The sequence below is a fragment of the Corvus hawaiiensis genome, chromosome 7 (assembly GCF_020740725.1).
Source record: "Corvus hawaiiensis isolate bCorHaw1 chromosome 7, bCorHaw1.pri.cur, whole genome shotgun sequence".
NCBI classification, from domain to species: Eukaryota; Metazoa; Chordata; class Aves; order Passeriformes; family Corvidae; genus Corvus; species Corvus hawaiiensis.
Genome location: NC_063219.1, coordinates 18,732,514 through 18,740,470, shown reverse-complemented (window position 1 = coordinate 18,740,470; position 7,957 = coordinate 18,732,514). Strand labels below are relative to the sequence as shown.

At 39.4% G+C, this 7,957-nt stretch overlaps 1 long non-coding RNA gene across 1 annotated transcript; it reads right to left on the bottom strand.

The window, feature by feature from the left end:
- Nucleotides 1–885: 885 nt before the first annotated feature.
- LOC125328964 lies at nucleotides 886–7,574 on the bottom strand. Its single transcript, XR_007204984.1, has 2 exons — nucleotides 5,773–7,574; nucleotides 886–5,313 (listed from the first exon to the last, which is right to left on the bottom strand). It is a non-coding gene; the product is annotated as an uncharacterized LOC125328964 (long non-coding RNA).
- Between the last annotated feature and the right edge of the window lie 383 nt (nucleotides 7,575–7,957).

Below are 7,957 nucleotides of genomic sequence, written 5' to 3'. Positions count from 1 at the left end.
TACATGAACAAGGATGTGTGGGCCCTGGTAAGGCAAACTGTGTCAGATTTGAAGTTGAATTTTATGTAATAGTTTAGAAAAACAAGTAAGAAATTAAGTCTAGAAACATTCTGATAATTTCCTGCTCTATTCTACTTGCAATCAAGTTATCAAGGGCCTTTGTAGAAAGAAATTTAATGACTTGAAGATGTTTCTAAGCCCAAGCCTCAAAGTGTTGAGATAGCAGAAGCATGGGATAACTAATTTGAAATTCGAAAAATCTCTGATATTTCCACCAGGAAGACTTTTGAAGGAGAATATAGAACCTTCCAAACTGAGCAGGCAAGCACATGCACTACTGGTACCTCTCTGCTTTACTGCACAGCTAACTCTGTGAGCAGGCAGGTAATGGCAGCAGGGCACAAAATGCGAGGGAGAATAATGTTGGAAATATCTTTCCAGAACATCATTAGCTCTTCAGGATCGCAGAGAGATGACATTAACCAAAGCAACTTCAAAGAGCTGAAGGAGATTAAAGTTTTTTCTCTTAATGATTCTAAAGTGTCGTCGAAGGGATCAATAGCTCTTCCTGTTAAACAAGCTGTTCAGAACAAGTATTCCTGAAGAGGAGATAAACCTGTCCTGGAAGTAATAGTGGGATTTAATTAGGATTTGAGATTTTTCACTATTCATTAATTTATCTGCCAGTATCACAATGGTTTTAGTGAACTGTAAGTTTACAACAGTAAGATTCCTTATGAAAGGAGAAAATTACCTGATTCCTTCTGAGCCAAAATACATTATTTACTATGTGGCCCACGCAGAGAGAAATTTCTCTTTTCTGTGCCTGATGTCACTGTTTTTTTTCCTGGGGGAGGAGGAAAGAAGGAAGGGAGGACAAAAGCATTATTTCCCGTTTCTTTAATAATAAAATAATTACATCCCATGGTGGTGCACATTTTGCTTATTGTTAACCAAGACATGTGGAAAACCCCTAAGCAAATCAGAACTAAATTAGACTAAGACTTGGCAGCTTTTCAGCTGTGCAAGCGGAAGTTTTATTTTAAACAAAATCAGAGATAACTGATGTTGAAACCTGACTTGCACATCACCACACCAAGCTCAGATCTGGAATTCAACCTCATGTATTCATTTGTAAAGTCATGCAATCCTCAATCAAGCAGATATGTAGGAAACTAATTCCTGGTTTATTCCAACACAGTTTCTAGTGGTTTTCTACACAGAGATGTGATACCAATGCTTTCAATGCCAACACAATGACTTCAGAATTCAGAGTTTATCTGCACCAACGAGTCACTGATAAGGGAGTACTTTCCAAAGAAGTTTGGTTTTGTTTTTTGTTTTTTTTCTTAAAGTCCAGTAAGTCAAGAAAATACATTTTGAAAAGACAAAACCGAGCAAAGCTCTTTGGCAAACCCTGTGCAATACTGCAGGAGCAGAGGGACCCAGACCCTCACCATTTCTGTGGGCATTGCAGCAACATTTCAACGGCCACTTTGCTGCTTGTTGTCAGAAAACAGCTTCTTTGGTCCCCCACGGGAAAACTGCTCTCCTTTCTGCTCCCACGTGGATGCATTTTCATGACAAATGTGTCATAAACTGTTTTAGGAGAACAGGGGCCAAAAAAAATCCAATTAGTTTATTGTCTGAGTGTTTAAATCAAAAGCAATAATCCAGACTATAATGTTATATAGCATTAAAATAATTTCCTCCTTATAGCATATAGCCATTAGCTATATAAAGACAAAAAATCCCCATAAAAACACTGGAAGTGACATTATCTGCATTCTGCCCAGTTCTTTGAAGGAATGAAAAACATTGTGTAGGCACTATATTCTATTTCACTTGTTTTTGAATGGAGATAAACAGCTTCAAAAAAAGATGCAAAGTTCAGGTGGATCATTACTGATCAGTTGTTATCCCTATTCTTACTCCTTTGTTTCAAGGTTTCATCGCAGGGCCACTTGCTCTTAAAATTTCTTTACTGTGTGCACAACAGAATGCCTTTCTTCTGACTGTGGAGAATCATACCCTCCTTAAAGCATCCTGCTGCTCTGTAAACTTGAGAGTGAAGGGCAGATGCAGCTGCAACAGCTGCAATGCAAGACTGCAGTTGTTACTCAGAGAAAGCCACTATTCTAGCTTTAAGAAATTGTCCCAGATCCAGGGATTTCCTCATCTATTTTTAGCAAGCACAAGCAAGACAGATTTCTTGGTGCTTTTCAGTCTGCATTTGCTAATGCTCCCCAAACTCTTCTTGTTCTGCCTACCTAAACATGCTTCCATGACAATTTACTCCCACCTAAAGCAGCGCTGCTCTAGTCCTGTTTCTGCTCCCTCCTGTTTCTCTGCAGCTGCACTGGCTGTTGGCCAATGCCAGTGTCTAGGAAAATAACCCGCAGCACTCCAGAGAGACAGACGAGTGCATGAGTGCTACATCACAGCAACGGCAGCGACTGCAGAGCTGCCCAAACTCTCAGATGACCCTCTTAAAGACCTGTGCTGGTAGTGCCCTCGTTAATCAGACTCTTTAGTCTGCTGCAATTTACTTTAAATAGCATATAAAACAAGAGTAAAGGTTAAGGATTTCTTTAGCTAGCCACAAACTCCTTCCCAGCCCAGCAAACCGATGCCATGCCATCTTCATAGACTTCTACAGTGACGTCAGTGGGACAGATTAGATTTCTGCACCAGCCTGCAGAACACATCCCAGAGACCCGCGGTCAGATTACAGCCCTGGCAACTGCTGCTGCTAGCACCTTGCAATGGAATAGGGCAACATGGACCAGCAGATGGAGGAATTCAAACAGTGCATGGAAAAAGCAGACCCATAAACAACACCACAACCTCTATCACAATGAAGCACAAACCCATGGAAAGATGAAATGCTGCAGAGCTCTCCGCAGTCGGCTCCATGTGTAAAGCCAGATTATCTCCATCAGTGCGCTCATATCACATGCAGACTCCTAGGCCCTGTTTACATTAATGAATATGTTTAAATAGAACCATAAGGTTTTATTTTTATTATTTATTCTTGATGTACAAATAAACTCTGTTATTCAAATCTAAAAGCCAGTTTATGGCAGTTACTTTTTCAGGAGTCTGTTCTAGAAGCCAAATTTTAGTGTTAATATTTTTTAGTTTATATTCTACTCTGAGGAGTCAAGTAGGCAAACTACGCCATGGAGAAGCTTATAGCATTCCCTGGTAGTTCACTGGAAGAGCAGAAGAGATGGCTTCCCCTTAGCTCCTTGGAGAATGACGACCTAGAGGGAAAAGCCTCCGACCAGGAGAGACAGATGAGCAGTCAGTGAAGCAGAGGTGGCTTTCAGCTCTTTTCATACCACAATGGACAGATTGTATTTTAGTATCAAGTAACAGTAAGGTGTGGCCTACCAACTAGGTATGAAATTTTACCCAATGCTTGGCAGGGGAAACCTGCCTGACCTGCCTGAGGCCAGCTGCAGAGGCAGAAAGAGAGCTCCCAAGCAGCTGGGAAGCGTGTCGCCCCTGCCACCGCTGGTCCAGCTTGGGGGGACTGTACCTTCCCCCCAGCTCTTTATCTTCTCTCAAGACCTTAATGTGCTGTAAAATGTAGAATACCAGGAAAAAAAATATGAAAACTTGATGTCAATATAAAAAAAGTATTTGCTCAAAATATCCAGCAGTTACCACTAGATGGCATTTTGTTCCTGAGAAATTAGAAAACTCACAGGTTTGGGATTATTTGTTACACACAGCAGGAAACAGTACAAAATGGATTTACTTACCTCATTCAGTTAATAATTTATTATCCATTGTCTTGTATAAGCAAACCATGACTAACAGAAGGCATTTCATTTGCAGATTGATAAAGCCCGTTTATTTAACTATAGCTTGTGACTCTTCAACCCTCCGTTCAGTAGGTAGGGGTTTGAACTGCTGTCAGCACTTATCAAAATCTCTTCCACACTTTAAATGAAAGACAAATGTAAGCCAGGTCACAGACTTTGAGCATGCCATGACAATCTGCCAGAAATGCCTTGCTCCAGTAACTATATACAGTATTTCCTGTGTTATTTTTGGATAAACCCTTAACACAGATTGCAGTATAAAAAAGAGTTTCCATTCAGGGAGAGAGCTGTTACAATTTGCTTGTTATGAAAGAATACTTTAATAATATTCAATTATTAATATTATATTTTTCTCTGGTTCATTTAATTTCAGCTTGTACAAGCTGTGATGATTTCCATTCTTAATCTTTGCAGGGTGCAATGTATCATACCCAGAGGTGCAATGAAGCTCTACTGGGCACAACCTGGGGTGACATGTAGGTGGCATTGTTTAACACGACATTGTTTAGCACCTGTAAGCCTCTCAATGTCAGATTAAACCAAGCAGGAGTATTTCTCTTACTCTGCAGCAAAACAGGAGACTGTACATGATGATGTACAGCAAGTCTGTGCACTGCTCAAATTTTCTTTGACTAAATTATGCTTACTGACAGAAGCATTGATGATCATTAGGAGTGGCTAAATCAGATCCTGCTCTCATACCTGCTGGGAAAAGACTTATTATAGAAGGAATCTTACTTCACTAGGATAAAATTAATCCTCACCTCTTCATAAAATAGGCACAAGCTTCTTTGAAGTTGTTAATGTAGAAAAGCTTCTTTAAGTCAAATATTTTAAGAAATAGTGTGCTGCAACACTTTAAATGGCTTTATATAGTTTTAGTAAGTATATACCTGCCCTTTCTTATAGTTTAAATTCAACTTAATACTATTCTCCAGCAACATAAACTGGACTAGAATAAATCACTAGACATTTCAAACTGGAAGTTTTCAACCTGTGAAAGTTTGTAACAATGTAACTCTGACAAAGTGGTGACATTTTCTTCAACAGACAAGACCTGTGGGATTTATGCACCCTCAGGAACATGCCCAAGTGCCTGACACATTATAAAGCGCAGTTCCATGAAGGTGGGGTGTGTGCCCTTATCCAATATGTGAAAACAACAACAAAACCTAAACTAGACGTGAAATTACAAGAGCAGTTAAAGATCATGAGTTTCTTTCTTGAAAGAAAAGGACTTTGCTAGACCTTTGTACCAAGGAAAAGTACAGAATTTATATAACAAACTGGTACTTACAATGTACGGGAAGCATCCAAGTCAGTACAATGTGTTTCCATCCCAAGAAGCCAATGCTGCGCCATACGTGACAAATAGAACCCTGCTGTCAACTCAAAACCAGCATTCCAGTTGTATGGTAACTGGGAACAGAACTCAAGGCTCTATGGCCAGCAACCTTCCTACACAGCATTCAAGAGAGTGCTGCATAATTTAGAGAAGGAGAAAGAGTAAAGTCCCATTAGAATCAGGACTCAGGTAAAGGATACAGGATAAAGAAATATTTTACATATTCACACATACATTGAAGTCATAAATTGTAAACTTAATAGCTTAAGAGTCATTAAATAGCAAAATGAGCAAGTGCTCAAAATGTTGTCATCCAGTGAAATGCACAGCATCTCCTTGGTATTTACAAGGATTATGTATTTTTTTCAGCAAAAATCATTAGCCCTCTACAGCAATTCTGCTGAAAAAAAAGGACAGAAAGCAAGAAAACTGAAGTATTAGCCTTTTGCTTGTTTTCAAATCATAGCCAGGCTGACTATAAAGTCTCTTGGCATTTTACAGGCAGCCAGAATGACTGTACTATACATTATATCACCTTTAAGAGTATCTTTCTCAATACAGCATTATGAATAACAGGATGTTTATACTACTTACCTCAAGTGAGATCAAAACATTCCCAACAATGCTGTAAACATTTGGAAGAAACATCTTCACAGAATGCATCTTTGTGGCAAAGGAAAGGGCTGCTATAACTGAGCAGTGAAATGCAGCACCTTCTTGGTGCAGACATTTTCCCCTTTGGTTTCATTTTCTCCATTTATTCAGGGCAGTTTGTTTGCTGCTAAGGCAGAGGGCTCATTCTCTCCTTGCTCATCTCCTTTTTCTTCTGATTAGAATCCCAGATGTAGGACAGATATATTTTCCCATTTTCTTTTTAAATGTAAGCAAATTAGTAGGCTTTTTGAAATCACTCAGTTAATAAAATGCAGCAGCCCAGTCGTTTCTCAAAAGCAGTATTTTTGCCTCCCATAATGGTCTAGAACAAGTGATTCAGCTAAAAGGAGGGAAATACTATTCACCGACCATGCCAGTACTAGCTTGCAGCAAAACAAGAGCAGAAACATTTTAGGCAGTAGAGAAAAAATAGACCTTAACTTCAGTCTTTCAGGTAGCTAAACAGCCATCAGACGGGCTTTCAGCACATTCCATCCACCTGGGCACAGATGGTGTTAAACGGAGCTGTAATAGCTCATGTTTGTACTTTGATATATTGAGATAGCCACAGGCAAGAGTGAGGTGAGGAAAACCTGGCTACCTGCAATCCCCTATTCCTCTGAAAGTATTTCCCTGGCAGGGCCCTCATTCCTGAAGCTCATCTAAGCCCGGCCCTGACAGTCCTCCCTAAGCCAGAGTACTCTCCTTTAGGCTCATTAATTGCAAAGTGCAGTAGCACCAGGCCCTGCTACCCAAGGTTACAAACCCAGCCCCATCCTTACCCCACTCAGTTTCTGCTACTGGAATTAAAACCAAAGGAAAGTTCCTAGAAGCATGACTCCTTTTCTCTGCTTCAAGCTGTTCTGCACTTTCTATGCTTGTTATCATTTCGAGTCAGTCTATGCAGCTTAAGCTACTGTCTCTTTACCTATGGACTACAAATAGTAATTGTCCTTGCATAATGATTTTACAACACTCTTCTGATTAACGATTCACTCCGGATTAAATTAAGTTACAGGTAGTTTATCTAAAAACTTAAGTACCTCCTCTCCTGTCCCTCCTCTTCCCCCAAAAATGAGTAGGACAAAGTGCTTCTAGCACATCATTATACAAATAGTAATAGAAGAGGGATAAAGACTTTGAGCAAGGTTTAAAATACAGTAATTACAGAAACTGGATCAAGTTGTGTGTCTTACTGTCCTACTGACAGCCATGATTAGATGATAACTAACCCCACACCTGGGAAGTTAAAAACTTTTTTGGAGAGGGTTGCACTTTGCAGAGTTATGAAGCCATCAGCATACAACCTGCACTCATTAGTTGTGCACAGCATCTGTAATGAAATCTTTTGTAACATTAAGAAGTCCTTCCATACCTAAATATGTATTTTATAAGGTATCTTGGTTTAGGAAGATGTAAATATAAAGATAACATAAACTTCTTATATCTATTTTAGCTGAAGACAAGGTACAGAGTGTGCAGAAATTCCTTTTCTGACTTCTAACTTCTAGAAATGGAAATTTGCTATAGAGGGTTAACACAACCAAGGAGGGAGCAACATGAAAAAAGAAAGAATTCCACACTGAATATGTAAGCACTTTCTGGGGCTCATCACACAAAGAAAAATATTTTGAAGAGGAAGAAAGTAAAGAAAAAGAAAGGTCATGAGGTCATGATCCTACATTCCATAAAGAGGAGGAAAAAAAGAGAGAAAGAAAGAGAGAGAGAAAGAAAGAGAGAAAGAAAGAGAGAGAGAAAGAGAGAGAGAAAGAGAGAGAGAAAGAGAGAGAAAGAGAGAGAGAGAGAGAGAAAGAGAGAGAGAAAGAGAGAGAGAAAGAGAGAGAGAAAGAGAGAGAGAAAGAGAGAAAGAGAGAGAAAGAGAGAGAGAAAGAGAGAGAGAAAGAAAGAGAGAAAGAGAGAAAGAGAAGAGAGAAAGAGAGAAAGAGAGAAAGAGAGAAAGAGAGAAAGAGAAGAGAGAAAGAAAGAGAGAAAGAAAGAGAGAAAGAAAGAGAGAAAGAAAGAGAGAAAGAAAGAGAGAAAGAAAGAGAGAAGAAGAGAAAGAAAGAGAGAAAGAAAGAGAGAAAGAAAGAGAGAAAGAGAGAAAGAAAGAGAGAAAGAGAGGAAG